The sequence below is a fragment of the Gnatocerus cornutus genome, chromosome 8 (genome assembly GCF_029298725.1).
Source record: "Gnatocerus cornutus isolate USDA-ARS CGAHR chromosome 8, icGnaCorn1.1, whole genome shotgun sequence".
Classification (NCBI taxonomy): domain Eukaryota; kingdom Metazoa; phylum Arthropoda; class Insecta; order Coleoptera; family Tenebrionidae; genus Gnatocerus; species Gnatocerus cornutus.
Window position 1 is genome coordinate 7094405 of NC_142240.1, and position 18082 is coordinate 7112486.

Here is an 18082-nt window from a genome sequence, read left to right on the forward strand (position 1 = left end):
TCTGTAAGAATTTTGATGATTTCGTCGATAATTCTGCTGTTTTCTTGCAATTCAGCCGTTGAATCTTGGTAAAAAGTCATGATTTTGTAGATTTCGTGCTCTTCTTTGCGAATTCAAGCCAGAAAACAACGAAAATCGGCGAGAAATCGTCGTTTTGCATCGAAATATGCGGTTTTCTGTAAGAATTTTGATGATTTCGTGCAGAATTCTGCTGTTTTCTTGCAATTCAGCTGTTGAATCTTGGTAGAAAGTGATTATTTAGTAGATTTCGTGCTCTTCTTTGCGAATCCAAGCCTGAAAACAACGAAAATCGGCGAGAAATCGTCGTTTTGCATCGAAATATGCGGTTTTCTCTAAGAATTTTGAAGATTTCGTGCAAAATTCTGCTGTTTTCTTGCAATTCAGCCGTTGAATCTTGGTAAAATGTGATTATTTAGTAGATTTCGTGCTCTTCTTTGCGAATCCAAGCCTGAAAACAACGAAAATCGGCGAGAAATCGTCGTTTTGCATCGAAATATGCGGTTTTCTGTAAGAATTTTGATGATTTCGTGCAGAATTCTGCTGTTTTCTTGCAATTCAGCCGTTGAATCTTGGTAAAAAGTCATTTATTTGTAGATTTTGTGCTCTTCTTTGCGAATTCAAGATAGAAAACAACGAAAATCAGCGAGAAATCGTCGTTTTGCATCAAAATATGCGGTTTTCTCAAAGAATTTTGATGATTTCGTGCAGAATTCTGCTGTTTTTTTTGCAATTCAGCCGTTGAATCTTGGTAAAAAGTGATGATTTTGTAGATTTCGTGCTCTTCTTTGCGAATTCAAGCCAGAAAACAACGAAAATCGGCGAGCAATCGTCGTTTTGCATCGAAATATGCGGTTTTCTGTGAGAATTTTGATGATTTCGTGGATAATTCTGTTGTTTTCTTGCAATTCAGCAGTTGAATCTTGGTAAAAAGTCATGATTTTGTAGATTTCGTGCTCTTCTTTGCGAATTCAAGCCAGAAAACAACGAAAATCGGCGAGAAATCGTCGTTTTGCATCGAAATATGCGGTTTTCTGTAAGAATTTTGATGATTTCGTCCAGAATTTTGCTGTTTTCTTGCAATTCAGCTGTTGAATCTTGGTAAAGAGTGATTATTTAGTAGATTTCGTGCTCTTCTTTGCGAATTCAAGCCTGAAAACAACGAAAATCGGCGAGAAATCGTCGTTTTGCATCGAAATATACGGTTTTCTCAAAGAATTTTGATGATTTCGTGCAGAATTATGCTGTTTTCTTACAATTCAGCCGTTGAATCTTGGTAAAAAGTCATGATTTTGTAGATTTCGTGCTCTTCTTTGCGAATTCAAGATAGAAAACAACGAAAATCGGCGAGAAATCGTCGTTTTGCATCGAAATATGCGGTTTTCAGTAAGAATTTTGATGATTTCGTGCAGAATTCTGCCGTTTTCTTGCATTCAGCCGTTGAATCTTGGTAAAAAGTCATGATTTTGTAGATTTCGTGCTCTTCTTTGCGAATTCAAGATAGAAAACAACGAAAATCAGCGAGAAATCGTCGTTTTGCATCGAAATATGCGGTTTTCTGTGAGAATTTTGATGATTTCGTGCAGAATTCTGCGGTTTTCTTGAAATTCAGCTGTTGAATCTTGGTAAAAAGTCATGATTTTGTAGATTTCGTGCTCCTCTTTGCGAATTCAAGATAGAAAACAACGAAAATCAGCGAGAAATCGTCGTTTTGCATCGAAATATGCGGTTTTCACTAAGAATTCTGATGATTTCGTGCAGAATTCTGCCGTTTTCTTGCATTCAGCCGTTGAATCTTGGTAAAAAGTCATGATTTTGTAGATTTCGTGCTCTTCTTTGCGAATTCAAGATAGAAAACAACGAAAATCAGCGAGAAATCGTCGTTTTGCATCGAAATATGCGGTTTTCTCTAAGAATTCTGATGATTTCGTGCAGAATTCTGCTGTTTTCTTGCAATTCAGCCGTTGAATCTTGGTAAAAAGTGATGATTTTGTAGATTTCGTGCTCTTCATTGCGAATTCAAGCCAGAAAACAACGAAAATCGGCGAGAAATCGTCGTTTTGCATCGAAATATGCGGTTTTCTTTAAGAATTTTGACGATTTCGTGCAGAATTCTGCTGTTTTCTTGCAATTCAGCCGTTGAATCTTGGTAAAAAGTGATTATTTAGTAGATTTCGTGCTCTTCTTTGCGAGAAAAAGCCTGAAAACAACGAAAATCGGCGAGAAATCGTCGTTTTGCATCGAAATATGCGGTTTTCTGTAAGAATTTTGATGATTTCGTGCAGAATTCTGCTGTTTTCTTGCAATTCAGTCGTTGAATCTTGGTAAAAAGTCATGATTTTGTCGATTTCGTGCACTTCTTTGCGAATTCAAGCCAGAAAACAACGAAAATCGGCGAGAAATCGTCGTTTTGCATCGAAATATGCGGTTTTCTGTAAGAATTTTGATGATTTCGTGGATAATTCTGCTGTTTTCTTGCAATTCAGCCGTTGAATCTTAGTAAAAAGTCATGATTTTGTAGATTTCGTGCTCTTCTTTGCGAATTCAAGCCAGAAAACAACGAAAATCGGCGAGAAATCGTCGTTTTGCATCGAAATATGCGGTTTTCTGTGAGAATTTTGATGATTTCGTGCAGAATTCTGCTGTTTTCTTGCAATTCAGCCGTTGAATCTTGGTAAAAAGTCATGATTTTGTAGATTTCGTGCTCTTCTTTGCGAATTCAAGCCAGAAAACAACGAAAATCGGCGAGAAATCGTCGTTTTGCATCGAAATATGCGGTTTTCTCTAAGAATTTTGACGATTTCGTGCAAAATTCTGCTGATTTCTTGCAATTCAGCCGTTGAATCTTGGTAAAAAGTGATTATTTAGTAGATTTCGTGCTCTTCTTTGCGAATTCAAGCCTGAAAACAACGAAAATCGGCGAGAAATCGTCGTTTTGCATCGAAATATGCGGTTTTCTGTAAGAATTTTGATGATTTCGTGCAGAATTCTGCTGTTTTCTTGCAATTCAGCTGTTGAATCTTGGTAAAAAGTCATGATTTTGTAGATTTTGTGCTCTTCTTTGCGAATATAAGCCAGAAAACAACGAAAATCGGCGAGAAATCGTCGTTTTGCATCGAATTATGCGGTTTTCTGAAAGAATTTTGATGATTTCGTGAATAATTCTGCTGTTTTCTTGCAATTCAGCCGTTGAATCTTGGTAAATAGTCATGATTTTGTAGATTTCGTGCTCTTCTTTGCGAATTCCAGCCAGAAAACAACGAAAATCGGCGAGAAATCGTCGTTTTGCATCGAAATATGCGGTTTTCTGTAAGAATTTTGATGATTTCGTGCAGAATTTTGCTGTTTTCTTGCAATTCAGCCGTTGAATCTTGGTAAAAAGTCATGATTTTGTAGATTTCGTGCTCTTCTTTGCGAATTCAAGATAGAAAACAACGAAAATCAGCGAAAAATCGTCGTTTTGCATCGAAATATGCGGTTTTTTCTAAGAATTCTGATGATTTCGTGCAGTATTCTGCTGTTTTCTTGCAATTCAGCCGTTGAATCTTGGTAAAAAGTGATGATTTTGTGGATTTCGTGCTCTTCTTTGCGAATCCAAGGCTGAAAACAACGAAAATCGGCGAGAAATCGTCGTTTTGCATCGAAATATGCGGTTTTCTCTAAGAATTTTGAAGATTTCGTGCAAAATTCTGCTGTTTTCTTGCAATTCATCCGTTGAATCTTGGTAAAAAGTGATTATTTAGTAGATTTCGTGCTCTTTTTTGCGAATTCAAGCCAAAAAACAACGAAAATCGGCGAAAAATCGTCGTTTTGCATCGAAATATGCGGTTTTCTGTGAGAATTTTGATGATTTTGTGCAGAATTCTGCTTTTTTCTTGCAATTCTGCCGTTGAATCTTGGTAAAAAGTCATGATTTTGTAGATTTCGTGCTCTTCTTTGCGAATTCAAGCCAGAAAACAACGAAAATCGGCGAGAAATCGTCGTTTTGCATCGAAATATGCGGTTTTCTGTAAGAATTTTGATGATTTCGTGCAGAATTCTGCTGTTTTCTTGCAATTCAGCCGTTGAATCTTGGTAAAAAGTCATTTATTTGTAGATTTTGTGCTCTTCTTTGCGAATTCAAGATAGAAAACAACGAAAATCGGCGTGAAATCGTCGTTTTGCATCGAAATATGCGGTTTTCTGTAAGAATTTTGATGATTTCGTGCAGAATTCTGCTGTTTTCTTGCAATTCAGCCGTTGAATCTTGGTAAAAAGTTATGATTTTGTAGATTTCGTGCTCTTCTTTGCGAATTCAAGCCAGAAAACAACGAAAATCGGCGAGAAATCGTCGTTTTACATCGAAATATGCGGTTTTCTGTAAGAATTTTGATGATTTCGTGCAGAATTCTGCTGTTTTCTTGCAATTCAGCCGTTGAATCTTGGTAAAAAGTGATGATTTTGTGGATTTCGTGCTCTTCTTTGCGAATTCAAGCCTGAAAACAACGAAAATCGGCGAGAAATCGTCGTTTTGCATCGAAATATGCGGTTTTCTGTAAGAATTTTGATGATTTCGTGCAGAATTCTGCTGTTTTCTTGCAATTCAGCCGTTGAATCTTGGTAAAAAGTGATTATTTAGTAGATTTCGTGCTCTTCTTAGCGAATTCAAGCCAGAAAACAACGAAAATCGGCGAAAAATCGTCGTTTTGCATCGAAATATGCGGTTTTCTGTAAGAAATTTGATGATTTCGTGCAGAATTCTGCTGTTTTCTTGCAATTCTGCCGTTGAATCTTGGTAAATAGTCATGATTTTGTAGATTTTGTGCTCTTTTTTGCGAATTCAAGATAGAAAACAACGAAAATCAGCGAGAAATCGTCGCTTTGCATCAAAATATGCGGTTTTCTCTAAGAAGTTTGATGATTTCGTGCAGAATTCTGCTGTTTTTTGGCAATTCAGCCGTTGAATCTTGGTAAAAAGTGATGATTTTGTAGATTTCGTGCTCTTCTTTGCGAATTCAAGCCAGAAAACAACGAAAATCGGCGAGAAATCGTCGTTTTGCATCGAAATATGCGGTTTTCTGTAAGAATTTTGATGATTTCGTGGATAATTCTGCTGTTTTCTTGCAATTCAGCCGTTGAATCTTGGTAAAAAGTCATGATTTTGTAGATTTCGTGCTCTTCTTTGCGAATTCAAGCCAGAATACAACGAAAATCGGCGAGGAATCGTCGTTTTGCATCGAAATATGCGGTTTTCTGTAAGAATTTTGATGATTTCGTGCAGAATTCTGCTGTTTTCTTGCAATTCAGCTGTTGAATCTTGGTAGAAAGTGATTATTTAGTAGATTTCGTGCTCTTCTTTGCGAATTCAAGCCTGAAAACAACGAAAATCGGCGAGAAATCGTCGTTTTGCATCGAAATATGCGGTTTTCTGTAAGAATTTTGATGATTTCGTGCAGAATTCTGCTGTTTTCTTGCAATTCAGCCGTTGAATCTTGGTAAAAAGTCATGATTTTGTGGATTTCGTGCTCTTCTTTGCGAATCCAAGCCTGAAAACAACGAAAATCGGCGAGAAATCGTCGTTTTGCATCGAAATATGCGGTTTTCTCTAAGAATTTTGAAGATTTCGTGCAAAATTCTGCTGTTTTCTTGCAATTCAGCCGTTGAATCTTGGTAAAATGTGATTATTTAGTAGATTTCGTGCTCTTTTTTGCGAATTCAAGCCAAAAAACAACGAAAATCGGCGAAAAATCGTCGTTTTGCATCGAAATATGCGGTTTTCTGTGAGAATTTTGATGATTTCGTGCAGAATTCTGCTTTTTTCTTGCAATTCTGCCGTTGAATCTTGGTAAAAAGTCATGATTTTGTAGATTTCGTGCTCTTCTTTGCGAATTCAAGATAGAAAACAACGAAAATCGGCGAGAAATCGTCTTTTTGCATCGAAATATGCGGTTTTCTGTAAGAATTTTGATGATTTCGTGCAGAATTCTGCTGTTTTCTTGCAATTCAGCCGTTGAATCTTGGTAAAATGTGATTATTTAGTAGATTTCGTGCTCTTTTTTGCGAATTCAAGCCAAAAAACAACGAAAATCGGCGAAAAATCGTCGTTTTGCATCGAAATATGCGGTTTTCTGTGAGAATTTTGATGATTTCGTGCAGAATTCTGCTTTTTTCTTGCAATTCTGCCGTTGAATCTTGGTAAAAAGTCATGATTTTGTAGATTTCGTGCTCTTCTTTGCGAATTCAAGATAGAAAACAACGAAAATCAGCGAGAAATCGTCGTTTTGCATCAAAATATGCGGTTTTCTCTAAGAATTTTGATGATTTCGTGCAGAATTCTGCTGTTTTTTTGCAATTCAGCCGTTGAATCTTGGTAAAAAGTGATGATTTTGTAGATTTCGTGCTCTTCTTTGCGAATTCAAGCCAGAAAACAACGAAAATCGGCGAGCAATCGTCGTTTTGCATCGAAATATGCGGTTTTCTGTGAGAATTTTGATGATTTCGTGGATAATTCTGTTGTTTTCTTGCAATTCAGCAGTTGAATCTTGGTAAAAAGTCATGATTTTGTAGATTTCGTGCTCTTCTTTGCGAATTCAAGCCAGAAAACAACGAAAATCGGCGAGAAATCGTCGTTTTGCATCGAAATATGCGGTTTTCTGTAAGAATTTTGATGATTTCGTGCAGAATTTTGCTGTTTTCTTGCAATTCAGCTGTTGAATCTTGGTAAAGAGTGATTATTTAGTAGATTTCGTGCTCTTCTTTGCGAATTCAAGCCTGAAAACAACGAAAATCGGCGAGAAATCGTCGTTTTGCATCGAAATATGCGGTTTTCTGTAAGAATTTTGATGATTTCGTGCAGAATTCTGCTGGTTTCTTGCAATTCAGCCGTTGAATCTTGGTAAAAAATCATGATTTTGTAGATTTCGTGCCCTTGTTTGCGAATTCAAGCCAGAAAACATCGAAAATCGGCGAGAAATCGTCGTTTTGCATCGAAATATGCGGTTTTCTATAAAAATTTTGATGATTTCGTGGATAATTCTGCTGTTTTCTTGCAATTCAGCCGTTGAATCTTGGTAAAAAGTCATGATTTTGTAGATTGCGTGCTCTTCTTTGCGAATTCAAGCCAGAAAACAACGAAAATCGGCGTGAAATCGTCGTTTTGCATCGAAATATGCGGTTTTCTGTAAGAATTTTGATGATTTCGTGCAGAATTCTGCTGTTTTCTTGCAATTCAGCCGTTGAATCTTGGTAAAAAGTTATGCTTTTGTAGATTTCGTGCTCTTCTTTGCGAATTCAAGCCAGAAAACAACGAAAATCGGCGAGAAATCGTCGTTTTACATCGAAATATGCGGTTTTCTGTAAGAATTTTGATGATTTCGTGCAGAATTCTGCTGTTTTCTTGCAATTCAGCCGTTGAATCTTGGTAAAAAGTGATGATTTTGTGGATTTCGTGCTCTTCTTTGCGAATTCAAGCCTGAAAACAACGAAAATCGGCGAGAAATCGTCGTTTTGCATCGAAATATGCGGTTTTCTGTAAGATTTTTGATGATTTCGTGCAGAATTCTGCTGTTTTCTTGCAATTCAGCCGTTGAATCTTGGTAAAAAGTGATTATTTAGTAGATTTCGTGCTCTTCTTTGCGAATTCAAGCCTGAAAACAACGAAAATCGGCGAGAAATCGTCGTTTTGCATCGAAATATGCGGTTTTCTGTAAGAATTTTGATGATTTCGTGCAGAATTCTGCTGTTTTCTTGCAATTCAGCCGTCGAATCTTGGTAAAAAGTGATGATTTTGTGGATTTCGTGCTCTTCTTTGCGAATTCAAGCCTGAAAACAACGAAAATCGGCGAGAAATCGTCGTTTTGCATCGAAATATGCGGTTTTCTGTAAGAATTTTGATGATTTCGTGCAGAATTCTGCTGTTTTCTTGCAATTCAGCCGTTGAATCTTGGTAAAAAGTGATTATTTAGTAGATTTCGTGCTCTTCTTTGCGAATTCAAGCCTGAAAACAACGAAAATCGGCGAGAAATCGTCGTTTTGCATCGAAATATGCGGTTTTCTGTAAGAATTTTGATGATTTCGTGCAGAATTCTGCTGTTTTCTTGCAATTCAGCCGTCGAATCTTGGTAAAAAGTGATGATTTTGTGGATTTCGTGCTCTTCTTTGCGAATTCAAGCCTGAAAACAACGAAAATCGGCGAGAAATCGTCGTTTTGCATCGAAATATGCGGTTTTCTGTAAGAATTTTGATGATTTCGTGCAGAATTCTGCTGTTTTCTTGCAATTCAGCCGTTGAATCTTGGTAAAAAGTGATGATTTTGTGGATTTCGTGCTCTTCTTTGCGAATTCAAGCCTGAAAACAACGAAAATCGGCGAGAAATCGTCGTTTTGCATCGAAATATGCGGTTTTCTGTAAGAATTTTGATGATTTCGTGCAGAATTCTGCTGTTTTCTTGCAATTCAGCCGTTGAATCTTGGTAAAAAGTGATTATTTAGTAGATTTCGTGCTCTTCTTTGCGAATTCAAGCCTGAAAACAACGAAAATCGGCGAGAAATCGTCGTTTTGCATCGAAATATGCGGTTTTCTGTAAGAATTTTGATGATTTCGTGCAGAATTCTGCTGTTTTCTTGCAATTCAGCCGTCGAATCTTGGTAAAAAGTGATTATTTAGTAGATTTCGTGCTCTTCTTAGCGAATTCAAGCCAGAAAACAACGAAAATCGGCGAAAAATCGTGGTTTTGCATCGAAATATGCGGTTTTCTGTAAGAATTTTGATGATTTCGTGCAGAATTCTGCTGTTTTCTTGCAATTCTGCCGTTGAATCTTGGTAAAAAGTCATGATTTTGTAGATTTCGTGCTCTTTTTTGCGAATTCAAGATAGAAAACAACGAAAATCAGCGAGAAATCGTCGCTTTGCATCAAAATATGCGGTTTTCTCTAAGAAGTTTGATGATTTCGTGCAGAATTCTGCTGTTTTTTTGCAATTCAGCCGTTGAATCTTGGTAAAAAGTGATGATTTTGTAGATTTCGTGCTCTTCTTTGCGAATTCAAGCCAGAAAACAACGAAAATCGGCGAGAAATCGTCGTTTTGCATCGAAATATGCGGTTTTCTGTAAGAATTTTGATGATTTCGTGGATAATTCTGCTGTTTTCTTGCAATTCAGCCGTTGAATCTTGGTAAAAAGTCATGATTTTGTAGATTTCGTGCTTTTCTTTGCGAATTCAAGCCAGAATACAACGAAAATCGGCGAAGAATCGTCGTTTTGCATCGAAATATGCGGTTTTCTGTAAGAATTTTGATGATTTCGTGCAGAATTCTGCTGTTTTCTTGCAATTCAGCCGTTGAATCTTGGTAAAAAGTGATTATTTAGTAGATTTCGTGCTCTTCTTTGCGAATTCAAGCCTGAAAACAACGAAAATCGGCGAGAAATCGTCGTTTTGCATCGAAATATGCGGTTTTCTGTAAGAATTTTGATGATTTCGTGCAGAATTCTGCTGTTTTCTTGCAATTCAGCCGTTGAATCTTGGTAAAAAATCATGATTTTGTAGATTTCGTGCTCTTCTTTGTAAATTCAAGCCAGAAAACAACGAAAATCGGCGAGAAATCGTCGTTTTGCATCGAAATATGCGGTTTTCTGTAAGAATTTTGATGATTTCGTGGATAATTCTGCTGTTTTTTTGCAATTCAGCCGTGGAATCTTGGTAAAAAGTGATGATTTTGTAGATTTCGTGCTCTTCTTTGCGAATTCAAGCCAGAAAACAACGAAAATCGGCGAGAAATCATCGTTTTGCATCGAAATATGCGGTTTTCTGTAAGAATTTTGATGATTTCGTGCAGAATTCTGCTGTTTTCTTGCAATTCAGCCGTTGAATCTTGGTAAAAAGTCATGATTTTGTAGATTTCGTGCTCTTCTTTGCGAATTCAAGCCAGAAAACAACGAAAATCGGCGAGAAATCGTCGTTTTGCATCGAAATATGCGGTTTTCTGTAAGAATTTTGATGATTTCGTGCAGAATTCTGCTGTTTTCTTGCAATTCAGCCGTTGAATCTTGGTAAAAAGTGATGATTTTGTGGATTTCGTGCTCTTCTTTGCGAATTCAAGCCAGAAAACAACGAAAATTGGCGAGGAATCGTCGATTTGCATCGAAATATGCGGTTTTCTGTAAGAATTTTGATGATTTCGTGCAGAATTCTGCTGTTTTCTTGCAATTCAGCTGTTGAATCTTGGTAAAAAGTCATGATTTTGTAGATTTCGTGCTCTTCTTTGCGAATTCAAGTCAGAAAACAACGAAAATCGGCGAGAAATCGTCGTTTTGCATCGAAATATGCGGTTTTCTGTAAGAATTTTGATGATTTCGTGCAGAATTCTGCTGTTTTCTTGCAATTTAGCCGTTGAATCTTGGTAAAAAGTGATGATTTTGTGGATTTCGTGCTCTTCTTTGCGAATTCAAGCCTGAAAACAACGAAAATCTTCGAGAAATCGTCGTTTTGCATCGAAAAATGCGGTTTTCTGTAAGAATTTTGATGATTTCGTGCAGAATTCTGCTGTTTTCTTGCAATTCAGCCGTTGAATCTTGGTAAAAAGTGAATATTTAGTAGATTTCGTGCTCTTCTTAGCGAATTCAAGCCAGAAAACAACGAAAATCGGCGAAAAATCGTCGTTTTGCATCGAAATATGCGGTTTTCTGTAAGAATTTTGATGATTTCGTGCAGAATTCTGCTGTTTTCTTGCAATTCTGCCGTTGAATCTTGGTAAAAAGTCATGATTTTGTAGATTTCGTGCTCTTTTTTGCGAATTCAAGATAGAAAACAACGAAAATCAGCGAGAAATCGTCGCTTTGCATCAAAATATGCGGTTTTCTCTAAGAAGTTTGATGATTTCGTGCAGAATTCTGCTGTTTTTTTGCAATTCAGCCGTTGAATCTTGGTAAAAAGTGATGATTTTGTAGATTTCGTGCTCTTCTTTGCGAATTCAAGCCAGAAAACAACGAAAATCGGCGAGAAATCGTCGTTTTGCATCGAAATATGCGGTTTTCTGTAAGAATTTTGATGATTTCGTGGATAATTCTGCTGTTTTCTTGCAATTCAGCCGTTGAATCTTGGTAAAAAGTCATGATTTTGTAGATTTCGTGCTCTTCTTTGCGAATTCAAGCCAGAATACAACGAAAATCGGCGAGAAATCGTCGTTTTGCATCGAAATATGCGGTTTTCTGTAAGAATTTTGATGATTTCGTGGATAATTCAGCTGTTTTTTTGCAATTCAGCCGTTGAATCTAGGTAAAAAGTGATGATTTTGTAGATTTCGTGCTCTTCTTTGCGAATTCAAGCCAGAAAACAACGAAAATCGGCGAGAAATCGTCGTTTTGCATCGAAATATGCGGTTTTCTGTGAGAATTTTGATGATTTCGTGCAGAATTCTGCTGTATTCTTGCAATTCAGCCGTTGAATCTTGGTAAAAAGTGATTATTTAGTAGATTTCGTGCTCTTCTTTGCGAATTCAAGCCTGAAAACAACGAAAATCGGCGAGAAATCGTCGTTTTGCATCGAAATATGCGGTTTTCTGTAAGAATTTTGATGATTTCGTGCAGAATTCTGCTGTTTTCTTGCAATTCAGCCGTTGAATCTTGGTAAAAAGTGATTATTTAGTAGATATAGTGCTCTTCTTTGCGAATTCAAGCCTGAAAACAACGAAAATCGGCGAGAAATCGTCGTTTTGCATCGAAATATGCGGTTTTCTGTAAGAATTTTGATGATTTCGTGCAGAATTCTGCTGTTTTCTTGCAATTCAGCCGTTTAATCTTGGTAAAAAATCATGATTTTGTAGATTTCGTGCTCTTCTTTGTGAATTCAAGCCAGAAAACAACGAAAATCGGCGAGAAATCGTCGTTTTGCATCGAAATATGCGGTTTTCTGTAAGAATTTTGATGATTTCGTGGATAATTCAGCTGTTTTTTTGCAATTCAGCCGTTGAATCTAGGTAAAAAGTGATGATTTTGTAGATTTCGTGCTCTTCTTTGCAAATTCAAGCCAGAAAACAACGAAAATCGGCGAGAAATCGTCGTTTTGCATCGAAATATGCGGTTTTCTGTAAGAATTTTGATGATTTCGTGCAGAATTCTGCTGTTTTCTTGCAATTCAGCCGTTGAATCTTGGTAAAAAGTGATTATTTAGTAGATTTCGTGCTCTTCTTTGCGAATTCAAGCCTGAAAACAACGAAAATCGGCGAGAAATCGTCGTTTTGCATCGAAATATGCGGTTTTCTGTAAGAATTTTGATGATTTCGTGGATAATTCAGCTGTTTTTTTGCAATTCAGCCGTTGAATCTAGGTAAAAAGTGATGATTTTGTAGATTTCGTGCTCTTCTTTGCGAATTCAAGCCAGAAGACAACGAAAATCGGCGAGAAATCGTCGTTTTGCATCGAAATATGCGGTTTTCTGTAAGAATTTTGATGATTTCGTGCAGAATTCTGCTGTTTTCTTGCAATTCAGCCGTTGAATCTTGGTAAAAAGTGATTATTTAGTAGATTTCGTGCTCTTCTTTGCGAATTCAAGCCTGAAAACAACGAAAATCGGCGAGAAATCGTCGTTTTGCATCGAAATATGCGGTTTTCTGTAAGAATTTTGATGATTTCGTGCAGAATTCTGCTGTTTTCTTGCAATTCAGCCGTTGAATCTTGGTAAAAAGTCATGATTTTGTAGATTTCGTGCTCTTCTTTGCGAATTCAAGTCAGAAAACAACGAAAATCGGCGAGAAATCGTCGTTTTGCATCGAAATATGCGGTTTTCTGTAAGAATTTTGATGATTTCGTGAAGAATTCTGCTGTTTTCTTGTAATTCAGCCGTTGAATCTTGGTAAAAAGTGATAATTTTGTGGATTTCGTGCTCTTCTTTGCGAATTCAAGCCTGAAAACAACGAAAATCGGCGAGAAATCGTCGTTTTGCATCGAAATATGCGGTTTTCTGTAAGAATTTTGATGATCTCGTGCAGAATTCTGCTGTTTTCTTGCAATTCAGCCGTTGAATCTTGGTAAAAAGTGATTATTTAGTAGATTTCGTGCTCTTCTTAGCAAATTCAAGCCAGAAAACAACGAAAGTCGGCGAAAAATCGTCGTTTTGCATCGAAATATGCGGTTTCTGTAAGAATTTTGATGATTTCGTGCTGAATTCTGCTGTTTTCTTGCAATTCTGCCGTTGAATCTTGGTAAAAAGTCATGATTTTGTAGATTTCGTGCTCTTTTTTGCGAATTCAAGATAGAAAACAACGAAAATCAGCGAGAAATCATCGCTTTGCATCAAAATATGCGGTTTTCTCTAAGAAGTTTGATGATTTCGTGCAGACTTCTGCTGTTTTCTTGCAATTCAGCCGTTGAATCTTGGTAAAAAGTCATGATTTTGTAGATTTCGTGCTCTTCTTTGCGAATTCAATATAGAAAACAACGAAAATCAGCGAGAAATCGTCGTTTTGCATCGAAATATGCGGTTTTTTCTAAGAATTCTGATGATTTCGTGCAGAATTCTGCTGTTTTCTTGTAATTCAGCCGTTGAATCTTGGTAAAAAGTCATGATTTTGTAGATTTCGTGCTCTTCTTTGCGAATTCAATATAGAAAACAACGAAAATCAGCGAGAAATCGTCGTTTTGCATCGAAATATGCGGTTTTTTCTAAGAATTCTGATGATTTCGTGCAGAATTCTGCTGTTTTCTTGTAATTCAGCCGTTGAATCTTGGTAAAAAGTGATGATTTTGTGGATTTCGTGCTCTTCTTTGCGAATTCAAGCCAGAAAACAACGAAAATCGGCGAGGAATCGTCGTTTTGCATCGAAATATGCGGTTTTCTGTAAGAATTTTGATGATTTCGTTCAGAATTCTGCTGTTTTCTTGCAATTCAGCCGTTGAATCTTGGTAAAAAGTGATTATTTAGTAGATTTCGTGCTCTTCTTAGCAAATTCAAGCCAGAAAACAACGAAAGTCGGCGAAAAATCGTCGTTTTGCATCGAAATATGCGGTTTCTGTAAGAATTTTGATAATTTCGTGCTGAATTCTGCTGTTTTCTTGCAATTCTGCCGTTGAATCTTGGTAAAAAGTCATGATTTTGTAGATTTCGTGCTCTTTTTTGCGAATTCAAGATAGAAAACAACGAAAATCAGCGAGAAATCATCGCTTTGCATCAAAATATGCGGTTTTCTCTAAGAAGTTTGATGATTTCGTGCAGACTTCTGCTGTTTTCTTGCAATTCAGCCGTTGAATCTTGGTAAAAAGTCATGATTTTGTAGATTTCGTGCTCTTCTTTGCGAATTCCAGCCAGAAAACAACGAAAATCGGCGAGAAATCGTCGTTTTGCATCGAAATATGCGGTTTTCTGTGAGAATTTTGATGATTTCGTGCAGAATTCTGCTGTTTTCTTGCAATTCAGCCGTTGAATCTTGGTAAAAAGTGATAATTTTGTGGATTTCGTGCTCTTCTTTGCGAATTCAAGCCTGAAAACAACGAAAATCGGCGAGAAATCGTCGTTTTGCATCGAAATATGCGGTTTTCTGTAAGAATTTTGATGATCTCGTGCAGAATTCTGCTGTTTTCTTGCAATTCAGCCGTTGAATCTTGGTAAAAAGTGATTATTTAGTAGATTTCGTGCTCTTCTTAGCAAATTCAAGCCAGAAAACAACGAAAGTCGGCGAAAAATCGTCGTTTTGCATCGAAATATGCGGTTTCTGTAAGAATTTTGATGATTTCGTGCTGAATTCTGCTGTTTTCTTGCAATTCTGCCGTTGAATCTTGGTAAAAAGTCATGATTTTGTAGATTTCGTGCTCTTTTTTGCGAATTCAAGATAGAAAACAACGAAAATCAGCGAGAAATCATCGCTTTGCATCAAAATATGCGGTTTTCTCTAAGAAGTTTGATGATTTCGTGCAGACTTCTGCTGTTTTCTTGCAATTCAGCCGTTGAATCTTGGTAAAAAGTCATGATTTTGTAGATTTCGTGCTCTTCTTTGCGAATTCAATATAGAAAACAACGAAAATCAGCGAGAAATCGTCGTTTTGCATCGAAATATGCGGTTTTTTCTAAGAATTCTGATGATTTCGTGCAGAATTCTGCTGTTTTCTTGTAATTCAGCCGTTGAATCTTGGTAAAAAGTCATGATTTTGTAGATTTCGTGCTCTTCTTTGCGAATTCAATATAGAAAACAACGAAAATCAGCGAGAAATCGTCGTTTTGCATCGAAATATGCGGTTTTTTCTAAGAATTCTGATGATTTCGTGCAGAATTCTGCTGTTTTCTTGTAATTCAGCCGTTGAATCTTGGTAAAAAGTGATGATTTTGTGGATTTCGTGCTCTTCTTTGCGAATTCAAGCCAGAAAACAACGAAAATCGGCGAGGAATCGTCGTTTTGCATCGAAATATGCGGTTTTCTGTAAGAATTTTGATGATTTCGTTCAGAATTCTGCTGTTTTCTTGCAATTCAGCCGTTGAATCTTGGTAAAAAGTGATTATTTAGTAGATTTCGTGCTCTTCTTAGCAAATTCAAGCCAGAAAACAACGAAAGTCGGCGAAAAATCGTCGTTTTGCATCGAAATATGCGGTTTCTGTAAGAATTTTGATAATTTCGTGCTGAATTCTGCTGTTTTCTTGCAATTCTGCCGTTGAATCTTGGTAAAAAGTCATGATTTTGTAGATTTCGTGCTCTTTTTTGCGAATTCAAGATAGAAAACAACGAAAATCAGCGAGAAATCATCGCTTTGCATCAAAATATGCGGTTTTCTCTAAGAAGTTTGATGATTTCGTGCAGACTTCTGCTGTTTTCTTGCAATTCAGCCGTTGAATCTTGGTAAAAAGTCATGATTTTGTAGATTTCGTGCTCTTCTTTGCGAATTCCAGCCAGAAAACAACGAAAATCGGCGAGAAATCGTCGTTTTGCATCGAAATATGCGGTTTTCTGTGAGAATTTTGATGATTTCGTGCAGAATTCTGCTGTTTTCTTGCAATTCAGCCGTTGAATCTTGGTAAAAAGTCATGATTTTGTAGATTTCGTGCTCTTCTTTGCGAATTCAATATAGAAAACAACGAAAATCAGCGAGAAATCGTCGTTTTGCATCGAAATATGCGGTTTTTTCTAAGAATTCTGATGATTTCGTGCAGAATTCTGCTGTTTTCTTGCAATTCAGCCGTTGAATCTTGGTAAAAAGTGATGATTTTGTGGATTTCGTGCTCTTCTTTGCGAATTCAAGCCTGAAAACAACGAAAATCGGCGAGAAATCGTCGTTTTGCATCGAAATATGCGGTTTTTTGTAAGAATTTTGATGATTTCGTGCAGAATTCTGCTGTATTCTTGCAATTCAGCCGTTGAATCTTGGTAAAAAGTGATTATTTAGTAGATTTCGTGCTCTTCTTTGCGAATTCAAGCCAGAATACAACGAAAATCGGCGAGAAATCGTCGTTTTGCATCGAAATATGCGGTTTTCTGTAAGAATTTTGATGATTTCGTGGATAATTCAGCTGTTTTTTTGCAATTCAGCCGTTGAATCTAGGTAAAAAGTGATGATTTTGTAGATTTCGTGCTCTTCTTTGCGAATTCAAGCCAGAAAACAACGAAAATCGGCGAGTAATCGTCGTTTTGCATCGAAATATGCGGTTTTCTGTGAGAATTTTGATGATTTCGTGCAGAATTCTGCTGTATTCTTGCAATTCAGCCGTTGAATCTTGGTAAAAAGTGATTATTTAGTAGATTTCGTGCTCTTCTATGCGAATTCAAGCCTGAAAACAACGAAAATCGGCGAGAAATCGTCGTTTTGCATCGAAATATGCGGTTTTCTGTAAGAATTTTGATGATTTCGTGCAGAATTCTGCTGTTTTCTTGCAATTCAGCCGTTGAATCTTGGTAAAAAGTGATTATTTAGTAGATATAGTGCTCTTCTTTGCGAATTCAAGCCTGAAAACAACGAAAATCGGCGAGAAATCGTCGTTTTGCATCGAAATATGCGGTTTTCTGTAAGAATTTTGATGATTTCGTGCAGAATTCTGCTGTTTTCTTGCAATTCAGCCGTTTAATCTTGGTAAAAAATCATGATTTTGTAGATTTCGTGCTCTTCTTTGTGAATTCAAGCCAGAAAACAACGAAAATCGGCGAGAAATCGTCGTTTTGCATCGAAATATGCGGTTTTCTGTAAGAATTTTGATGATTTCGTGGATAATTCAGCTGTTTTTTTGCAATTCAGCCGTTGAATCTAGGTAAAAAGTGATGATTTTGTAGATTTCGTGCTCTTCTTTGCAAATTCAAGCCAGAAAACAACGAAAATCGGCGAGAAATCGTCGTTTTGCATCGAAATATGCGGTTTTCTGTAAGAATTTTGATGATTTCGTGCAGAATTCTGCTGTTTTCTTGCAATTCAGCCGTTGAATCTTGGTAAAAAGTGATTATTTAGTAGATTTCGTGCTCTTCTTTGCGAATTCAAGCCTGAAAACAACGAAAATCGGCGAGAAATCGTCGTTTTGCATCGAAATATGCGGTTTTCTGTAAGAATTTTGATGATTTCGTGGATAATTCAGCTGTTTTTTTTGCAATTCAGCCGTTGAATCTAGGTAAAAAGTGATGATTTTGTAGATTTCGTGCTCTTCTTTGCGAATTCAAGCCAGAAGACAACGAAAATCGGCGAGAAATCGTCGTTTTGCATCGAAATATGCGGTTTTCTGTAAGAATTTTGATGATTTCGTGCAGAATTCTGCTGTTTTCTTGCAATTCAGCCGTTGAATCTTGGTAAAAAGTGATTATTTAGTAGATTTCGTGCTCTTCTTTGCGAATTCAAGCCTGAAAACAACGAAAATCGGCGAGAAATCGTCGTTTTGCATCGAAATATGCGGTTTTCTGTAAGAATTTTGATGATTTCGTGCAGAATTCTGCTGTTTTCTTGCAATTCAGCCGTTGAATCTTGGTAAAAAGTCATGATTTTGTAGATTTCGTGCTCTTCTTTGCGAATTCAAGCCAGAAAACAACGAAAATCGGCGAGAAATCGTCGTTTTGCATCGAAATATGCGGTTTTCTGTAAGAATTTTGATGATCTCGTGCAGAATTCTGCTGTTTTCTTGCAATTCAGCCGTTG